At 42.1% G+C, this 22,234-nt stretch overlaps 1 long non-coding RNA gene across 3 annotated transcripts in view; it reads left to right on the top strand.

The window, feature by feature from the left end:
• LOC138739132 (uncharacterized) overlaps positions 1-22,234 on the top strand; it is a 225,559-nt gene that overhangs the window by 47,639 nt on the left and 155,686 nt on the right. The window contains exon 4 of one of the 3 annotated variants that reach the window (XR_011342026.1): positions 16,759-16,909. The exons of the other annotated variants lie outside the window; for them this stretch is intronic. This is a non-coding gene — a long non-coding RNA (uncharacterized lncRNA). The remainder of the gene's footprint in view (positions 1-16,758; positions 16,910-22,234) is intronic. 3 annotated transcript variants of the gene reach the window in all.

The raw sequence follows: 22,234 nt of genomic DNA, 5'->3' as shown, positions 1-22,234 counted from the left end.
CCTTACTTTTAATATATTGTTCCATAACCCCCGTAAATATTTCTATGTTTTGTCAAGGTTCAAAGAATTGAGGTTTTTAATTTTCAGAGACACGCAAAACTGCTACAGTCCTTTATTTACTTAATTTTTCTTCATTTGTATGTTGACACATAAAGATGAATTTTAGTTAATCAATATTCAAGCAATACTGATATAATATCTACTCCAATTTATATTGTGCCTTTTAATTACGATCCCAACATAAAATGTTTCAAAACAACCAGATCCAAATTGACATCAATCTAGAGATGAAACTTTGCATTCAGTGGGGAGTGGGAGTGGGGGGGGGGGGCAGGGGCAGAAGGCTTCCCTCACTAATTTCATATTTCATTTCCACTTGTTCATGGATTTTCCATGGGGTTTGACATTGGCACTGAAAGAAACAAAACAAGGCAGTCATCTTAACAGAAAATCTTGGAGGGCAAACCACTTGCACTCCATTTCTTCAACACATATATTGTTTTTTGGTCTTGCAGAAATTATATCAAATGCATGCTATATCTAATTGACTTTGGCCATGTGAACTCATTACCTTGTGACCTGTTTCATGCTTATGGAAGCCGGTGACTGAATTTCGCTTTATTCACTGTGTGCACGTGGAGTGTTGATTCTGTTTTGCAATGAAAGTAGCATGTGCTCAAAACATAGAGAGAAAATGGGGAGAAAAGCCCAGTTCAGTGTTACTTAATACATGGACATTGAACATCTCTTGATAAAGTTTAAGATGGTGGAAGGATGAATAATGTATTTATGTTTGAGGGTGTGTCACTGTTTCCAGAGCTCAAATAATGTTTTATAACATAAATAATGTTTTATAACATATTTCAAATAAAACTACTTTTAAAAGTTTGAGATCATATAAAACAATGAGAAAAACTAGTTCACCAAGGTTGACACAGTATGGGCTCTGTTGCATAACATATCCAGATGGTCAGAGAATGAAGATTACTATTTAAAAGAGTTATTTCTTAAAAGAATATTTTGAAGATGAGAAGACTCAATAGATATGAGAGAAGACACAAGTTCTTGAGCACAGAGAGCAAAAATGGCAATGAACAGAATGTCAAAAGGACACAAGTTATGTAAAGGGCCATACAAGGAAGGTTATAGAAACTGTCATTGACATTTGCCATTCATTGAAACAGAACAATTGAACATTATTACATACATTATTAATGCTGCCTATCTGCAATCTTGGTGGGTCATATCAGAAGAAATGGTCAAATACCACATCATTTCTGCTTGGAAATAATTACCCCTGTGCATCTAGGATTGTAAGAGAATTAGAAAGAGGAATACATTTTAATCATATGGAATATCATTTAATATTTTTATACAAATATAAGATAATAAAATCATTTACTGTAGCAGTCACAAAAAGGTGCACACATATAACATTTAAAAAATGTTTTTTTCTGTTATTTTAAAAGCCTTGGTAAATTAATTCTTAATTTGTACCCATGAAGCCATCATCAGGAATTTGTCATGTTGGGTGGCCAGAAAAACTCACAATTCTATATCCCTGTTGTATTTACAACTGGAGTTATCACTGGAGTTTAATGTGAGAATTCACCTTGCTTTTTCTCTCAAGTTTCTTTATTTCTGTTATGCCTTTTATTCTATTAACTAGTCATTTGCTTTTGTCGGACTCTGGCTTTACCTTACTCTTAATTTAGTCTATGTGTGGTCTGAGTCCAGCGTGTTCTTTGAATGAAGTGATAGGAGAAGGTATTCGGTTCAACAGTCAATTTATTACACAGCACAAGGATAAAACTTAACAGAGCTCTGGGTCAGCCGTTAGTTCATAGGTCACCTGCACAGTGAGCTATTCCCCAAGACTGACCCCTATTGTCCAGATGGCTCAGTTTATATAGATCAACCTTATCATACAGAACAAAAGTTGGCTTCCTTTGCTAGATTTCATTATCATACAGAACAAAAGTTGTCTTCCTTTGCTAGATATTTTTGCATAAGGGTTATCACCAGTCATCTCCTGTTTTGCAGATATCTGGGGTGTAGCACTCCCATCTTAATCCTCCAAGCCAGACTATCCTGTTGATTGGATCAGAAATTAATTCATCCCCAGATATTTCTAATCACCATTCTGTCCCTGTCTGGCCAATTTCTGCTGTTCTCTTTAACACCTCCTCAGTTTGAGCATTCCTCCTAAATCGTTTTATGCATTTCCTCTCCCTGTATTTGGGAGCAGACCATTTTGCTCGGCCAACTTTGCTCCATGCTGTGATTGCCACTTCATCACATTCCTCTTTTTCCCTGACCCATGCAGTACATATAAACTTATTAATTAATAATTTCTTTCATAATGTTTTAACCCCTAGATTCCAACAGTCCCCCTTTTGGTCTCATGAAAATGAGACCAACCACCAGTTAACTTATGGGACCAAGACCTCAGGAGTTTTTGCAAGGACCGGCATCTCCGACCCCTTGTTAAACTTAACCTCACAAACTTGGCCATTATGAACACACTTCAGTCCAGTGGGGCCCCAACACAGTGTTCAGAAACGTCAGTCCAATCCGCAAAGTACTGTTTCGGTTCGTTATGGGCCTCCCAGGCTGACCACAAACCCTTTGTACAGTTGTTTCCTTCTCCAGATGCTTCAAGGGCTAGGAACAACATCACCCATAGTCCCCACATAGTATTCATCCCAGCTCCCTTCATTGTTTTGACGCCAATAAATGGATTATACCGTCAACCACTGATACACAGTCACCATAGTCCAATAGTCTCTTTAAAAAGGGACGTTAAGTGTTCTTAGTCCGTGGTTTCTTCACAGAGTCCCAGTCATCTCCATTCGAATCTGTTCCAGTGTCCGTGTCGGTGGGTCCGTTGCTGTTCACTGACTCCAATGATACCACGTCTCGCCTTTTCCCTGTAGTCGAACCGCGTGGGACGTCCTCTCCACCACTCTGTAGGGTCCTGTCCACCTGGGCTCCGACCCCTTTCTCTTGATGACCTTTAGCAGAACCCACTCCGCGACTGAAGGTATTGGTGTTTCCCCTTTTCTGTTGGGACTTGTGACCTGTTGTGAAAAATCTGACACCAGAGCCGTTAGTTTATCATAATAAAGCTTGCATCTCATTGAACTTACCTCATTCTTCGTAGTCTGAATTCCGGCTCCCGGTCCCGGAAACTGGTGCCCCGTTTGTAGTTCATATGGAGTAAATCCTGTCACAGAACGTACCAAACTCCTTATTGACATTAATGCCAGGGGCAACGCATCCACCCAATTTAGTTTGGTCCGTGCCTGTACTTTCCCGATCTTACATTTTATTGTTTGGTTCATCCTCTCCACTTTCCCTTGGGATTGTGGATGGTACACCGTTCCAAAGGCATGTTTCAATCCCAACATTGCTTCTACCTCCTGTAGATCGTTATTCTTAAAATGACTTCCATTATCGGACCTAATTTTTCTAGGAAATCCGTGTCTCGGAATATACTGGTGGATCAGGAATTTACATACCGTCCTTGGATCTTCTCTTTTGGCAGGGATTGCCTCCGGCCACCCTGTGAACACATCTACTGCTACTAAGAGGTATCGATAGCCACTTACCCTCTCAATCATGTCCGTATAATCAAGTACGATTTCCTGCCCTGGTAACGTAGGTAACGGGAACTGTCCTTTATGTGGCTTTACAGTCGCCTTGACATTGAAAGTTATACATACCTCATACTCTCTAATATGGTTCTCCACCTTCGCCGGCAGGAAGGGGTGCCACCAATGTATCAAATACCTTATCATCTGCTTCTTTACACAGTGTGTTAGCCCATGCACCTCCTCGAGGAGGGGTTTCATGAGTCCAGATGGTAAAACTGGCCTCCCGTCTATCGATCTCCATAGTCCTTGATCCTCGGTTGCCCCCCTTTCCTCCCATACAATCCTTTCCTGAGGTGATGCCTTTGTTTGTTCCTGTATTATTACTTCTACCCTACACAGTGGTAATAAGTCATGTGCTGTTCTGTCTACCTGTATCATAATAAACTGAGGGCCGTATCCTGCTGCCCTTTTAGCGGCCATGTCCGCTTCCTGATTTCCCCGAGCCACCATCGTATCTGTTCTATCATGTCCTTTACATTTAAGAACTGCTAATGCCCTTGGTTTCAGGAGAGCCTCAGCCAGTTTCCTAATGTCCTTCTCGTGTTTAATTGGGGTCATTGCTGCTGTTAAAAACCCACCTAATCCATTGACTAAGCTCAACCTGTATTGTCCCTACCACATATGCCGAGTCTGTATATATATTGACCTCCTTCCCTTCTGCCCATTCTAATGCTGCTATCATTCCCTGTAGTTCTGCGAGTTGTGCTGACTCCTTTCCTCTCACTGTCCCTGTAATGATTTCTTCAAATCCTCCTGTAGTTTTTCGTACCACCGCATAGGCAGCTTTCAATCCATCTGTGGGGTGTCTGTAACAACACCCATCTGTAAACAAGGTTTCATCTGGTTCTCTTAAGGGTGTAGCCTGTAAATCAGGTCTTATTTTAATATCCTTTACTACCCTCTTCTCACAACAGTGTGGTTCTCCCTCTCCCATATTGTCTGCCATGTTAATGCCTTCATGGGTAAACGTAACATTTGGAGCATTCAGGATCTTTTCTAGTCTCGTCTGCCTTAGCGAAGTCATTGTAAATGCTGTCGAGCTCACAAATGCTACAATACTATGTGTTGTTAATACCATCAGGCCATGTCCCATTACTATGTGTGCCACCTTTTGTAAAATCTTTGCTACTCCCGCTGCATGTCTCGTACATGGTGGGTGTCTGTCTTCCGTCGGGTCTAGTGTGATACTCACATAAATGAGCACACATCTTCCACCCCCTTTTTTCTGAAAAAGAACACCATCAATTGTGTGTGCTTTTTCAGAAACATCCAAAAAGAAAGGTAGTTTATAATTTGGAATCGCCAAATCTATAGCTGTTGTAAGAGCTTGCTTCAATAGAATAAAACTCATCTCAGCCTGTGCAGTCCATTCAAGTGTAGCTCCCAGATTCCTCATCCCCTGCTCATTCACCAAAGTTCGCAGTGGATGTGTCAACTCACCATACGATGGGATAAACTGCCTACTATAACCTGACAAACCCAAAAACGAAAGCATTTCCTTAACTGTCTTTGGTTTTGGATGATGTAGTATCGCTGTTCGATGTGCAGGGGAAATCCCTGTGCCTTTCGCTGAGACCATTCTACCTAAAAAAGGTGACCACCTGTCTGCAGCATTGCAGCTTTGAGCGAGAGACTTTAAAGCCTGCCTTGAACAGCTGCACTAGCAGGAGACAGGTGGCCTCCAAACAGGAAGTATGATCAGGTGCTGCTAATAGGATGTCATCTACATACTGGATCAAAACTACCCCACCTGGCCGTGCTAGCCCCCTCAGCTGTTCTTTCAACACCTGAATGAAAATCCCTGGAGATAAGATAAAGCCCTGCAGAAGCCTAGTATACCGCAACTTTCTACCTTTATCCGTGAACGAAAACACATCTCTTAATGGTTCTGCCAGCGGCAAGCAAAAGAAAGCATTCACTAAATCTATGCAAGAGAACCACTTGTGGTTAGGGGTTAAAGCAGTCATGGCAGTATATGGGTTCGGTACTGGAACTGTGGGTGTTCGCACAATACCATTGATGTGCCTTAAGTCATGGGCCATCCGATATTTGCCCGTGACCTGTTTCGGAACAGGTAAGATGGGTGTATTCCAACTAGAACAAGAATATTCCAACACCCCTGAATACATAAGGCCATTAATGGTATCTGCCAAACCTTCCTCAGCTTCAGGTTTGTGGGGATACTGCATCTGCCAAATAGGGGTGTAAACTGACAGTTCAAAGGTTATGGAATCAACCTGCTGACAAAAACCCACATCTGCTGATCCCACTGACCACAGGTTCTCAGGCATCTAGCATAGGGGCCGATTCGGGGTGATCCATCTTCTCTCTACCATGAAAGCGTTCAATCTGTCTATGCTCAAGGAGGACTCGATCATATGTCAGGGACAAAATCCTGTATGCCTGACCAGATGAGGAGAACTGCACTGTTGGTATTTGGGTATCGGACCAGTCACTTAGGGACATCAAGTTCCGACACATCGGTCCCAAATCTTTTGCCTGGTGATTAGTGCCAATTGCAAGGGTGACATGAGGAATGGCCTCACCTGCCATCTCATACCATTCCAGCTGTTCAGATGTCAGTGCCACCGTAGCGGCCACTCCCTCCTTTCCTACCACTATGTAGTCCGAATTAGTTTCCCATAGCATGCCCTCTACCTCTTCATAAAAGGCATGCTGATACATTTCATCCCCATCCCTATCGTAAAAGAGGGTCATATGGGGAGGGTCCGAGGGAGGAGTATACGGGTGTAACGTCTGGATCCACGGCTTCCATTGATTATAAAGCTTTAGCAGCCCTCCCTTCTGTGGGTCCTCTGGTTCCAACAGCCCCCAGTAAATGTCAGCCCATTGTCCCTCAGACGCGGATCCTCCAGCTGCCGCCAACAACATCTGAGAACCGGAATGAAGTGTAGTTACTGAACAGTTCATAGAATATCCATTTGGAAAGGTGACCTCTATTCCGCTGGGTCCACAAAGGATCGATGCTCCACACCTGACCAACAGGTCTCTGCCCAAAAGAATGGTAGGGCACCTGGCTGACAAAATGTATTGATGTGTAAAAGTCTGTCCCGCCACAGAAGTGACTAGTGGTATAGAAAACGGCAGATTTTCTGGTGTACCCGAGAACCCTATCAGCTGGACGCTAGAGGATGATGTTTTATCTTGAAACTCAGTGCCAGTGAGTGTTGAAAATCTGGCTCCCGTATCCATTAAAAAGGATACTTCCATGTCCATTACTTTAATCTGCAGGAAAGGGTCTGCCAACCTAGCCTGCTCGTGGGTGCTCGGGCTCCGTCACTGTGGGCAATATTGCTCCTCCTCTGTCAGCAAAGGGAATTGTCTCTTCGGAGCTAGAGCCGCATGGGGTGCCTGATGTATCGGGGGTGGCACTGACGATCTCTGGGGCTGGACCCAATGCTCATTTTGTGGTGGTCCATATCCCCTTCCCCCAGTGTCCTGAGGACCCCAAACTAGGGGGCAGTCTTTCTTCCAGTGTCCTGGCTGACCGCATACAAAACATACGGCTGGCTGCATTCGTGGAGCACCCCGACCTCTCCCTCTTACTCGGAATCCCCCCATTGGACCTCCCGTTCTGCCCACATAGGTGGGACCCGGTGCCCAATATGGGGCCGGGTGCCAACTCATATTATTCCCTTGTGGTGGCTGCGGTGGCTGCTGAATCATCTGGTTCGCACCCTTTGAGGAAATCTTTTTTTGCCTCGTTTGCCTTTTTCCTAGCCTCTTCCAATTGAAGCTTAAGGAGTTACACTTGTGCCGACTCCGTAGTTTGTTTGTCCTCCTTTTGCTTAGCCCTGTAACGTTTCATGTGATGGGTCAAATGTTTTTCCCATTGCTCATTCGAGCAGCCAGGAATATCAGGGTTATTCTCTAACGCTTCCCTAACTACAGCTGGCAGTCCACTCATTACTGCAGCCCTAAAGAGTGTAGTCTGCAAGGGATCTGTGGCTGGGTGTACTCCTGCTTTATCTGTCCAACTCTCCTTACACTGACTCCAAAAGGTCAAGATCTCCTCATCCTCTGACTCCTTTTGTCTATTGTGAGGAGGGGGGGTGGTGTGATCCTCTGACATTCCTACCAAGAAGGCATTCTCAAGTGTCTGTTCTTGCTCTCTCTCATTTGTTTTTTCCAGTCGCATACTAGTTTCCCTCACTTTACATACATCATTCTGTATTTCCTTTGTTAACTCCTTCATTTCCTCCACCCTTTCCTACATAACTCTCTTAAGTATCTCCTTCGCCTCCTGGAGTTCATGACCTGCTAATTCAGTGACATTCACTATTCCCTCATTTATCTGCATCACTGGCATCTGGGGAATAGGATAAGGTGGTGGCAATGTCTCTGGTAACTTTGGATATAGCGGGGCTGACGGCTTAACCTCCCCCGTTTTCTCCTTTATGATAGGGGTCCCTTTTTAATATCATGTTGAAGGTTCACTTCCACAGCCATGCAAGCCAATGTCATATTGTGTAAATCTGCCCTTCTCTGTTCCTTCACTTCTTTATGTTGTTTAAGCCTTCTTCTATTCCATATAGATCCTTGTCCCTTTGCCTCATGTTCCTGTACCTCCTTGGCTGCTTCCCTCTCTGCTTCTCCTAAGTACAGTAGCAGCCGGATTTTTTCAAACACTCGTGGTACCTTCCCCTGACTCTGCAGCTCTTTCCATATCTGTTCGTACCGTGCAATAGACTGTACCTCCTCTTCCTTCGGTAATCCTCCCAGTAATTGATTCCTTGTTTTTTCCCACTGTCGGTTTACAGATGGGGGAACCCCTCTGTCTTTCCCGAACTCTTGCCCTACATCTCTATTTACTCCTTCCATCTCTGTTCCAATTTTTAACCCTTTAGACTTCGTACTTCACTGGGTCTCTCCCCTGGTAGGATTTTGCCACCCTGCAATCTACTTCGACCCTTCCCACATTATTATAAACACCAGCGGCACACTGTACACAATCCTTAAACAAATACTTATTATAAACTATTATGATACACTATACGATTCTTAAACAGATACTTATACACCATAGAAACAAATAACTATAACACAATACACCTTATACAGATACTATTATACACTACTATGGTACACGATCCTTAATCAAATACATATTACACACTATAGAAACAAATAACTATCACAATACACCTTATTCTAATTGGCCAAGTGTCTAAACCTATCTCTCGAGATCGCTACGAGGGGTCTCCAACCCCCTTTTTTCTACAGGGGACTCCAACCCCATTCTACTAGGGGGACTCCAACCCCCTTTTTTCTACAGGGGACTCCAACCCCGTTCTACTAGGGGGACTCCAACCCCCTTTTGTTTTATTCTTTGGCTTTAACTAGGGCTTTTGCAGAGTAGTGACAACACACAATTTTATCGTTGCCAATAGCAGAACTTCGTTTAAACAGGCGTCTGCTTACCTCCCTTTGTAGAATGGTCACTTGTTGTTATCACCACACCACAATCGACCAGTGTTTCGTATCTTTTTCTTCCGTCACTTCTCCATCTTCATCACGTCGGGGTCACCAAATTGTCGGACTCTGGCTTTACCTTACTCTTAATTTAGTCTGAGTCCAGTGTGTTCTTTGAATGAAGTGATAGGAGAAGGTATTCGGTTCAACAGTCAATTTATTACACAGCACAAGAATAAAACTTAACAGAACTCTGGGTCAGTCATTAGTTCATAGGTCACCTGCGCAGTGAGCTATTCCCCAAGACTGACCCCTATTGTCCAGTTGGCTCAGTTTATATAGATCAACCTTTGCAGATATCTGGGGTGTAGCACTCCCATCTTAATCCTCCAAGCCAGACTATCCTGTTGATTGGATCAGAAATTAATTCATCCCCAGATATTTCTAATCACCATTCTGTCCCTGTCTGGCCAATTTCTGCTGTTCTCTTTAACACCTCCTCAGTTTGAGCATTCCTCCTAAATCGTTTTATACATTTCCTCTCCCTGTATTTGGGAGCAGACCATTTTGCTCAGCCAACTTTGCTCCATGCTGTGATTGCCACTTCATCACATTCCTCTTTTTCCCTGAACCATGCAGTAAATATAAACTTATTAATTAATCATTTCTTTCATAATGTTTTAACCCCTAGATTCCAACACTTTTCATGTCTCTCTCATTTTGTGCCTCATTCATCACTCTCTCATTCTGTGACAGATTATGTTGTATTTTACATTGTACATAGATAAGTTTTAAAGGAGATAAATTGTGGCAGTTTTTTTAGTGTAGGTCACATACAAACAGTTCAAAACAGATCTCATTTAAAATGTCAGCTCCGAGTGCCTTTGCAAAATCTTTGGGGAGAGCCTATAGAGGCTTCACAAATGGATTGTTGTTTTGGAAAGCAACAGATGAAAGAACTCGGAGGATTAGATCTGGGGCTGCAGGCTGTCTGGGTGCAGTTTGCTTTTCTAAGAGGGTCATGTGGTTTTTCAAGCAGAAGGAGTCAAACAGGCTTTTCTCTGTGAGAGATGGAGAGAGAGAGAATTCAGTTCTACAGGTCAGCAGCTGGGACTGGAACATGACAAGCTGGCAAGCTTGTAGAAAAACCTCATTTTGAAGATGGGTTGTGAATTCTTAGTTCAGCCTGGTCAAACCCCTTGTGGTTCATGCAAGAGGAGAGGACTGGCTGTCTAATGTTTCATTTGAAATAAGGGAAACAAAAAAGGAACTCTGTGGTGACTTGAAAGAAAGAGGTTATCATCTGGAAAATCCTGATGGGGCAGTTTCTTCAGCAAGACACTGATGTGGCTGGTTACAAGGAATCAGTTGTGGGTGTCCAGTGAACAACAAATCTCTCTCTGAAAACCAACAAGAACCTTCCTGAGTGGTAACCATTTACCTTTCAAGCACCAAAGCCTGGTGGAATTCATAAATGTTAAATTCTGTGCACAGTATAAGAATTGCCTGCAACCAGTGAACTTGGAAGAGTAAAAAGTGAGATTGGACTGTGAACCAAAGAACTTTTCTAAACTTACTTACACATTACATACACGTGCACTTAGAATTAGAAGGGGGATTAAGTTAACAGTAATAAGATAAAGTTTGATCCTGTTTTCATATTTAAAGATATTTAAAAACAAATTTGTTTAAGTAACCACTTGTCTTGGTGAATATATATTGCTGCTGGGGTTTGGGGTCCTCTGGGCTCATGACAATTCACCAAGGTGGCAAATGAGATCCTCAGTCAAAACTGAAAACTGTAAAATTGTGACACCTCAGCGCATGACCAAAGCTACATAGATTAAGGACTATAGGTCTGTTCATGCATGCATCAAATTTATCCTGTCATAATTGTACTCAAATACCTAAGCAATTTCTCCTGAAAATAAATACTGAAGATTTCCTTTTCAGTGGTTACTGGACGAAAGTTTCCAGATAACAATGTATTACAATCAATGATCAGTCGGAAGTATAACATTGATTTATTTGCATTTTAAATGATCCCTTAGCTTTCAATCTTGCCCTCTGTATGATTGTTGTAAAATCTAAAACCTTTGAAATACTGTACTTCACAGATCAGCCAGTTTCTATAAGGAAAGAAACAGCATCACCTTATCAATGCTATGCTGAGTATTTTGAGTTTCTGTGCCAGATTGCCAGGATTGCTTGTCTTTCTTTTGTTGTTTAGTTATTGTTGAATTCATTGTCATTGGATAACAGCCCATCCTTTGTTTTATGCAATGAAAAGAAAAAATTAACTATGGCATTGCAAGTAGCCCACTGGAAGAGTGACCATAATATGATAGAATTCTTCATGAAGTGTCGAATCATCAACTATACTCTTGAGTTTGAATAAATGAAATTACAAAGGAGCAATGTGAGATCATTAAGACTGGATTATGGTGGATAGGCAAACTGGAGCATGAATTTCTAGAAGTACAAGTTGAGCAAGGGATCGTGCATCACAAAATATCTTCTAACAAAATGTATCACTTGGTACACATAAACATTGTACTGTTCAATTAAATTCCATGACTGAGACATCAATTGTTAGATATGGATGTAAATGAATGAAGCTTGTGATGGATTATGTTATATTTTATATTGTATATAGATACATTTTAAATGAGATCTGTGTTGTGAAGTGTTTGTTTGTGACCTACACTTAAAAAAACCCACAATTTATCTCCTTTAAAACATGCCTATATACAATATAAAATATAGCATTATCCATCACAAGCTTTAAATTTTCTGTGGTCCACAGACTTCAATTTTGCTACAGTACGTTTCCGATTATCCAAAATGCTTGGGACCTGACCTATCTCAGTTATATGGATTTTTTGGTTAATCAAGAAATTTCTTTAAGCTGCCCAGTAGCATTAGCAGAATATTGTATCAGCTGTTGCCAATCTCTGACACCTCCCCAAAGCTATCGCCAATCCTGCCCGGGAGCTCAAGGTTCCTGCTTCTGCCCGGGAGCCTGAGGTCTCACCTCATTTGTAAGCAGTAAGAGATTGTACATACAGTCACAGGGATTGTCCTCTAGCAGAATTTCAGCGACCCTGCTAAAAGGGTATTTGACAGAGGGAGCAGCTCGGGGGAGAAGGGAGAGAGTGCAGCTCGGGTAAGCAAGGAGAGAGCACAGCTCAGGCAAGCAAGGAGAGAGCATGGCTTGAGCGGGAGAATAGGGAGAGGGCATGGCTCAGGCGGGTGAGCAGAGAGAGAGCAGGGCTCAGGTGGGCGAACAAGGAAAAGGTGTGACTTGGGTGGGCGAGCCGGGAGAGAGCATCGCTCGGGCAGGTGAGTGAGGAGAAAACACAGAACTCAATTCAAATTCTGAGAATGCCACAATACAATTTATTGCAAAGTTGCAGTAACTCATTGCAAAAAAAAGACAAATTATAAATAAGTAATCGGTGCTATTGTTTCCTTCAATATGTAACCTGTGGACCCTTTTGAAAAACTAATTCCCTGTAGCCACACTTGAGTACAGTGGGTTTTTTTAAAAAAAAATCAACTTTTTTTCAACTTGTCTCAGCAGAAAAAAAAATGCAGACATTAAAGAATTTTGATAGAACATTTTTTGGATAATTGGAAATGTACTGTATTTGCAGCCATTCATTCATAAGCCTCCAAAAGATTGTTTTTGTGCCATCTCATTTTAAATAAATTGAATCCAATATAATACAAGGAAGTTAATGAATATGTTTGCACAGTCTCCTCTAACTGCCTCTTGATTTACATTACTGTGGCACATGAGAATGCAAATGATTTTAAGGGCTAATGGGAAATTGTTATTGTTCAATTTTTAATTCCATCAAAATTCAATTGCATGGTTATCATACTTTTTTTCCTTTTTTCCTGGGGTGAACCACAACATTTTGAAACACTCTGGTAATTCAGCTGGGCATTTCACCAATGTACATTCATTTTGGTATTGCATTGTTGTTGTCGGGTAAGTCCCTTCCTTACTTTTCATACCTCATGCTGGTTTCAGCACCATAAAAAAAACCACTTCTTGCTCATCCTCGTCTTGCTCCTGACTTCCTGACCCTCCCAAAGCTCCTAATTTGCTGATGCCATCTCTCAAGCCTCAAATGCTGCTAACGAAGGCCCTGATATCCAACTATAGTGCCTGCCACACATAGCACCATTGGCTGTCCCTTGCATGACTGGTGACAAATGCCAACAAGTTCTGATTTTTTTTTCCAGTCTCCCTCACCATCGTCAGAAGAACTTGGATTTCCAGACAAATATTTTTAATTGTTGAAAGTCATCATGAAAATACTGAATCTATACAACTTTTCCTTGTGTCATTAATATAAATAGAATCATTTTTTTAAAGTTCTTAGGGTGTGGCTTTTGTTAGCAAGATTTTTGAACTCTCCCTTCGTCGAGGTGAGGGCTCAAAATGGAGCATCTTGTGTGCTACTTAACCTTGCACTATTGTTCCCATAAAAGGCAGAAAACTACAAGTGATGCTGAGGGAACGATGAAGCATATCAAAATGAGGAAGGAAGTGTGGTGATTTAAGTAGTACTGTTGCTCTGTCATTTCTGTTTTTATTCTCTTGGTGGTAGATATTGCTGAGAAGAGAACTGCTATTGAAGTAAGCAAGGAAATCTGCAGATGCTGGTGTCAAGTGTAGTCCACAAATGCTGGAGAAACTCAGCAGGTCACACAGGTTCCATAGAAAGCAAAAGCACTTGGCACTTGACATTTTAGGCCTGAGCCCTTCTTCAGGAGTGCTGAAAATCAGTCAGAAACTGCTGAAGAAACATTGAGTTATAGCAGTGCAGCCACAGTCTGCTGGGAATGGATATGTGGATATCAATCTTGGTGACACGGTGTCATTCAAATAAACTGCATTTATTCTGGATGGTATCAACAGACCTGAATGAAAAGAAGAAATAGAGTGAAGAAAATACAAAGTTCAAGAAACACAAAACACAACAAATAAAAGATAAAGTTGTGGAGAAAAAAAAGAAAATGGCACCCAAGAAGGAAAAAGTAAAAACAACGGGGAAAAAAAAGAAGAAAAGATGCGGGAAGAGAAAGGAGAACGCCTTACCTGCATGAAGAAACAGGGAGCTGTCGTGGAGAAAAGAGCCCGCTCCCCGAGGTTGGTGACGACCCACCCCACAGAGTCACGACCTCCCGACCGCTGGACTGCAAAAATGGCTCTCTGAGCCAAACAGAAGCACGCAACTGTGCATGCATGACTCCTCGTGCATGCACAATGCGCACACTAAGGAAAAAGAAAACACTGACGGGCGGGGGACCTAGCTGAGGAGCGAACTAACGCAGCGCAACGAGCTGAGGGATGCCCAACATCAGGGCTCTCAGCTGGAAGAAGAGGAAAGTGACAGGAAAGGAAGTGAGAGGAAAGAAGAACAGCAACAGGAGGCCCAACAGATGACTAGTCCAGAAGAAGAGGACCAACAGCAAGAAGCCATGCAAGAAGACGCCCAGCAAAGTGAGGCAAGCAGCTCAACAAGAAAGTCAGAAGAGACACAGATACAAGAAAGAGTAGAAGACACAAACACAGGTGCAGACACAGAAGAAGAGGAAGAAGAAGATCAAGATCTGCACAGAGGAATAGAAGGTAAAATAGATGGACAGTATATAGATAAAAAAAATTTCAAGAACAAATGAGAACATTAAAAGACTGGTTGACATTAGAATTTTGTGAAATGAAAAGAAAAATAAAAAGTACAGAAGAAAAAGTGAGTAGAATAGAGCAGGTCATGACAGAAATAGGCAGAAGATTAGAAAATGTGGAAGAACGAGAAATGGCTGTAGAAATGGAAGTGAATGACTTAAGAAGAAAATTGGAAGATGTGGCAAAAAAGTTAAAGAATCACAAGAGTTGTTAGCTCAGAAGATGGATATAATGGAAAACTATAGTAGGTGAAACAACTTAAAGATAGTGGGGCTAATGGAAGATGAAGAAGGCACAAATATGAAATAATTTATAAAAGAATGGATCCCAAAGGTCCTGGGAATGCCAGAAATACAGGAAGGAATAGAAATAGAAAGGGCACACAGATCACTAGCCCCAAAACCACAGTCACAACAAAAAACAAGATCCGTTTTAGTAAAATTTCTGAGATACGCGACAAGAGAAAATATATTGGAGAGGGCAAGGAATAAAATTAGAGAAGAGAAAAAAACCATTGGAATACAATGGTCAAAAAATATTTTTTTACCCAGACTTAAGTTTTGAACTCCAAAAGAAGAGGAAGGAGTTTAACACAGCTAAATCAATCCTATGGAAAAAAGGCTATAAATTTATGTTAAGATATCCAGCTGTGCTTAAAATATTTATCCCGGGGGAGCAAAACAGATTGTTCTCGGATCCAGAGAAAGCATGAGAATTTGCAGGACAGAAGGAGAGATGAAGAGATGTAACAAGAACAAAGAATGATAACAAACTATATATAAAGATGTAAAAATAATGTATAAGTAAGAACTAAAGAAGGGAAAGAAAAGGGAAGAAAGGAACTAAGGGGAAAAAAAAGAGGGTGAGCTGTGTTATATGTGAAGATAAAAGTTTTCTGGAGGAGGTTGGGTGGGAGAGAATAACAGTCACTGAGAAATCAGTTCTTCCAGATCTTCTTGGAGCAAATGTCCAAAGACATTCAGTTCCTGCTGGCGGACAAGGACTTCACGGACCCACGGCGAGTCGCAGCCTGAGGAGATACCCTCTGTCAAACCACGGACCCTCAACCAGGTCGCCCACCCAGGACCCAGCCAGTCACAGCCCCCCCCCCCACCCCACCCACAGCACAAGCCAGAGGAGCACCACCCCACCTGGTGCTTCTCCCATCAATGCTGGGGGGGCTCAAGCTCAAAAATGCAGGCAGTCCTGTACCTTTCAGGGAAATGACTCAGCCAGCCACCATAGTGGCAGCTATGATAAAGGAGACTCACAACCACCACATTGGAGGTTCTCAAAAATCATTTATTTCAAATCATAGTCCAAAAAACCTTCGAAATATGTAATGAATATTTAATAATTGGGTTGGAAATATTCTTAGATCTTAGATAGTCTAAAAGGTAATGCTGGTCCTAAAATAATTCTGGACAGATGTAAATTCCAAATCTTCCCAGAGTAGCTGATCAAATTTATCAAAGTAATAAATCCAAAAAAATAATATAGCAAATATTAACTGCCCAATAGAAAAATCTCAAATTCAGTCAGGCCATACTACCATCCTTCTTAGGTTTCTGTAAGTGAAGTTTATTTAATCTGGCCCCTTTACTATTCCAAATATAAGTATCATTCTCTCTAATTCTTATTAAAAAAATAAAGATCTATCTGACACTGCATCTTTTAGACATTTATCACTTATCGACATTTATCGAGACTCTGGTATTCACCACACATCTGATGTAGAAGAGAAAACTGAACCACAATGCACTGTAAATTGCTTTTGTTGGCTTGAGTTCGGAACTTGACACAATTGAATCCTCTACTCTGGTGAATTTTTGAAAACTTTAGTTCAATGTCTATTAATGCCTATTTCCAATGGCTGTGATTATTATAGTGAACCGTTCAAAGTTCAGATTTATTATTAGAGTGCATACATGATGGTGCATACAACCCTATTTTTTTTTCCTGCAGGTCAGACAAAATTTCAACTTATTGGTAGTGCTAAAAACTTTTATCAAGAAAATATGCATATATACAAGAGATAAAAGTAAACAAAGAAAAAATGCAAACAAACTGATTTTGCAAACGGAAAATAAATATTCAATTAGAAATAAGGTACAAGGTAAGAGTCCTTAAATGAGTCTAAGTTTGTAGTTTAGGAGTCTGATGGTGGAAGGGTAGCAACTGTTCCTGAACCTGGTGGCATGAGTCTTGTCGCACCTATACCTCTCTTGATTGCAGCTGCAAGAACACAGCATGTCCTACATGGTGTGGATCCTTGATTATTGCCGTGGTCTCTGACAGCAGTATTCCATGTTGATTTTGATGGTTGGGAGGGATTTGCCTGTGATGTCCTGGGCTGTGTCCACTCCCTTTTGCACAGCTTTCCACTCAGAAGTATTGGTGTCCCATACCAGGCCATGATGCAGGCAGACAGCACATTTTCCACTGCAGTTTGTCAAGAATTTTGATGTCATACCAAATTTCCATAAACTCTTGAGAAAATAGAGGATTTGACCAGCTTTCTTCATCATGACATTTCATGTGTTGAGTTCAGGAAAGGCTCTCCGAAATAGTTAAATGCAAAAATATAGATTTGCTCACCCTGTTCACCACTGACACTCTCCCCCCCCCCCACACCCAATGATCAATGGATTGTACATTTCTCATTTTTTCCTCCTAAAGTTCACAATCAAATCCTTGGGGTTGGTGGCCTTGAGTGTGAGGTTGTTGTTGATGCACCATTCAGGCAAGATTTCAATTTCCCTTCTGTATGCTGATTCATAGCTCACTTTTATTAAACCCAAAACCACACAGTCAAAAGTGTGAAACAAGTAGAAAGGGGCTAAGAGCACAGCCCTGTGATGCATTGGTACTGATGGAGATTAAGGAGCAGATGTTCTTGCCAATCCTCACTGATTATGGTCTGGAATTGAGGAAGTCCAGGGTTCAATTGCACAGTGAGACATTGAGGTCCAGGTCTTGGAGTTTGCTGATCAATTTTGAGGAGATAATGGTGTTGAATGCTGAATTGTAGTTGATAAAGGGCATCCTGATGTTAGTGCCTTTGCTGACCAGGTGTTCTAGGACTTTGTGTAGAGCCAGTGAGATGGCATCTGCTGTAGACCTTTTGCTGGAGTAGTAAAATTCAAACAGATCCATTCGCTGCTCAGACAGGAGCTAATGTGCTTCAACACCAGCCTCTCAAATCACTTCATCACTATGAATGTGAGTGCCATCATTTAGGCACTCTTCTTGGGCACTGGTATGATTGAGGCCTGCTTGATGCAGGTGGGTACTATGCCTTGCTAGAGTGAGATGTTGAAGATATCCAAAAATACATTGGCAAGTTGGTCAGCACAGGCTTTCAGTATTTGATTGGGTAGTCCATCTGAACCAGATGCTTCCCTTGGATTCACTCTTCTGAATGCAGCCCTCCCATCATCCTCAGATACTGATAGGAGAGTATCATCAGCAGTTATGGGGGGGGGGGGGTGAGCAGTAGCTGTTCATTTTTCTGTTAGTCAAATCAGAAGTAAAAGACATTGAGTTCATCTGGGAATGAAGCTTTGTCGTCTCTTACAGCAGCGGATTTGGTTTTGTAGCAGATTATGTCATTTAGGCCCTGTCACAGCTGTCAGCTCTACTTTGTGGTTTCCATTTTCATCTGGAATCTCCACTTGGCCTGGGAGATGGCTTTTTGTAAGTTGTATCTGGTCCTTGTGTAGTGTTCTGGATCTTCAGACTGAAATACCTGTAATCTGGGTCGCAGCAGGTTCCAGATTTCATTGTTCATCCAGGCCCTCTGGTTAGGGAAAACTCTGAAAGATTTGGTGGGGGCAACTTATTCACAACTATTTTTATAGTCTCTAATGATCTTTGTGTAATCATTTGAATCCCCAGCTGAGTTCTTGAACACCAACCAATCCACTGACTCAAGGCAACCCTGTAACCAGTGTTTAGTCTCCTGCAACTACCTTCAGGCTGTCATGATCTCTGGAGCCTCTTTTTTCAGACATTGCACTTGTCACAGGATGCTGGTATATTTTCCTGAGTAAGCCTTGAGACTGACTACATTTCTTATAGGGGATAGATGGCCAAATTGCTTCCCATATATACCCATCTCACAATGGAACATCTATATACAGAGGATCTAATTAAATGCTGTCAATCAGAACATGGTTACATGCATACTAATATATTTGGAGTCACCTCCAGCAGTCATAATTGTCTATAAATTCCTCTGTGACCTCATCAGAAAAAATTTCTGTCCTAGTGCTAATTTAAATACAAAATATGCTGGTAACTCTCAGCAGTCTCGGCAGCACCTGTGGTACAAAAAAAGAAAGCAATATTTGACATTTCAGCTTTAAAATCTCTGCATGAAATGGTAACTCTATTTCTTCTTTCAAGTTTTCTGCCTGACCAGCTGATTATTTACTGTATTTTCATTTGTTCAGCATCTGCATTTTTAAAAATTTGTCTCTCTGCTAGCATTGATTCAGGAACAGATCTTCAATTGGTTTTCATTAGAAGACGGTGGTTAAAAAAAAGATATATAGCATGCTTGCCTTTATCAGTTTGGAGCATTTAACGCAGGAATTCATGCTGCATTAAATTTCTGTAGATCACAGCTGAGCAGGACAGGACATTGGCGAGTCCACACTTGCAGTATTGTGTGCATTTTGGGTGACACCCATTAGGGTGTGGCCAAACTGCAGCTCGCGAGCCACATGGAGCTCTTTGACATATAATATGCGGCTCCAGGAAATATGTTGATGGGAAGAGACACCAGTGCTCCCAAAGCTTCCCTGGGGCACTCCAAATCCCTGCAGCCAGACCAGAGGGTCCCGGGACAGTGACAGCCCACTCTGCATGAAAAGGAGAGGGAAAAGGGAATGGGCATTGGACGAATGGCCCCTGCAAAGGAGCAAAGGGAGCAGTGCACGTTGCTCGGGCCAGACCACACCACAACAGAGCGCTGCCAACAAGGGATATGTGGAAGAAGGGTCAGGCAAAGCTTAAGGACCTCTGTAGGGAGTGGCTGCAGAGGTTGGGAAGCTGGGGCTTAGCCAGGAGAGCTCCAAAGATGCATGACCTGCCGCAGAGGCAGGGGGGTGGGGGGGGGTGGGGGGGCTTGTCCAAGACTAGCACGGGGGAAGTAACAAATGGAGTCAGAAAGTTGAGGCTGGAGGAGGTCCTCAATGAGACAGAATGGAGAGGGCACCAGCAGCTGTGAATATCCTGTCAGTGGCTTTGAGCAAGTTCTGGCCCCAACGTATGGACAGTCAACACCAAGCAGTGCAAAGGTTAGATTGCTTCATATCCCAGCCTGCATTCCCAGAAGCCACATCCCCATCCTGCTGGTATGGGAGGAGCAGAGTTATGGGCCCCTGGTTTCGCCCTTCGGCAGATGGAAGCTGAGTATTGGGTCATTTCTCAAACCATGCCGCAATGGTGCAGGTATCTATAGTGACCAGTGGCAGCAGCATTCACGAAGTGAACATATCAGAAATGGGCAGGAGTCGTCCATCCAGCCCACATTCAGTGAGATCGCAGCTGTGGGCTCAGCTCCGCCTTTCCCCCATAACCCTTAATTCCAATGCAAAAATCTATTTACACAACATTTTTGAAACAAAATAGGCATGAAAGAATAAAAACATCTGAAGTTTATTGTCCGTGGCTCATACCTTAATCAAGTATGGCCACCCCTGCCCTGCCTGATGGAATGAATTAAACTAGAGAGGATTCAGAAAAGATACACAGGATGTCACTGCAACTATACAGCTTGAATTATCAGCATAGACAGGATCGGCAGGGATTATTTACTTTGGAGTGGAGGAAGCTAAGACATGATCTTATAGAGAGGTATATAATTATGAATAGCACAGAGATGGTAGATAACCATACCCTTTTTCACCAGAGCAGGAGAATGTAAAACCATGGGGCAGAGGTTTACATAAATGGGTAGATTTTAAGGTGGAGAACATTCATTTATAGACTAGTGCATTCCCAATCTGGAGGGTGGAAGGGCATGGTGGGGTGGGGAGGAGAAGGCAGGAAGATTAAAACCACACATGACCTAAAAGATAGAGTAGGATAAACTGAAGAATGTGTAATGGAGTACATAAAAATGATGGAGAAACTCATCAGGTCATGCAGCATCAAGAGAAATCAAAAGGCAGTTAACAATTCTGGACTGACCCCTTCTACTGCATGAGGCCCCAGCATCTGCAGATTTCTCCTTTACCTCCAGTGTATGATGGATGACAGATTACAAAAAAAAAATGAAGAGGTAAGTAAAAAAAGTAAGTGGAAAGGAATGAGGATGATTAAAGCCAAGCAGTGGACATAAAACGAGAATGCAGAATTATCCCACAATGAAGTAAACAGCAAAAAAAGAGGAAAGTTGGGCTGACCAATGGTCCTTTAGCTAATAATTAGAAGTACAGAGAGGTAGAGGGAAAACTCCTATTGAAAGAGGACATCAAGAAATAGAGACATGGAATACAGATTCCATGGCTACATATTTTAATATCTGATGCAGTTGAATAGAAGTCTTAAAAACTGCAGAGTTTTTGATTTCAAGGCTTCTGCACAAATCAATTGCTCACATGCAGAGGAGGATTTTTTTAGTGGATACAATATTAAACTAAGTTTTCCTTCAAGGTTGATGTCTGAATTCTTTAAGAATTGCATCATGTGACTATTCTGTGCCACACTAAATGAGAAAGTCCTTGAATAAAACACAAATCAAACGCTTCTCACATCTGCACAGTCTGAAATGGGCTTCATTAGAAGATGAAAGCTCACTGAATTTATAAACTGCAGGACTTTCTCATGGGGTGGAGAATAACAGGAAGCATAGTATGAGGGGAATATGCTACAAAAGAGCAGGGAGGATGAAGGGGTATTTTCATTGGTAACCTTGTTACCAATACCCCTTCTTAAATCCCTGAAATCTGTTAATTGCTGCAGTCACAGCATTGATGAAGCAGTGTCAGGGAACAGAATCTAGGCCTATGAAAGCTCATAGTATACATGATTGCTTCCACTCTCTTTCCAGCCTGCCTGCAAGAGAACAAATAATGTTAACTCAAACCCAAGTATAATTTTGTGAACAGTTCCACAATTCTTTTCTTTGTCACTGATATGGTATCGCCTTCCAGTTCACAGTGCAAAACTAACAGCCAACATTATTAACTAACTAACTGGCAGAGTAGTTGTAATGGCATTGCTGCCACTGGCGCAGACCTGGGAAAATGGTTAGCGGAGACACAGTGCTGCTCCGCAGAGCCCTACTGCCTGATTATAATGGTGACGGCTCCCTACAGCAGTCATTCTCAACCCCATCAGGTCTCTGCTCAAAACTTTGTGGCCCCCTTCCCTTTAAAGCAATTGTAGCAGCCCGCACCTCAAGCCAACACCAGAAATGGCCATCGAACAT

Source organism: Narcine bancroftii, chromosome 7 (assembly GCF_036971445.1).
Source record: "Narcine bancroftii isolate sNarBan1 chromosome 7, sNarBan1.hap1, whole genome shotgun sequence".
In the NCBI taxonomy this organism is placed as follows: Eukaryota; Metazoa; Chordata; class Chondrichthyes; order Torpediniformes; family Narcinidae; genus Narcine; species Narcine bancroftii.
Note: the sequence above shows the minus strand (reverse complement) of the source record. Positions and strands in the feature narration are given on the sequence as shown.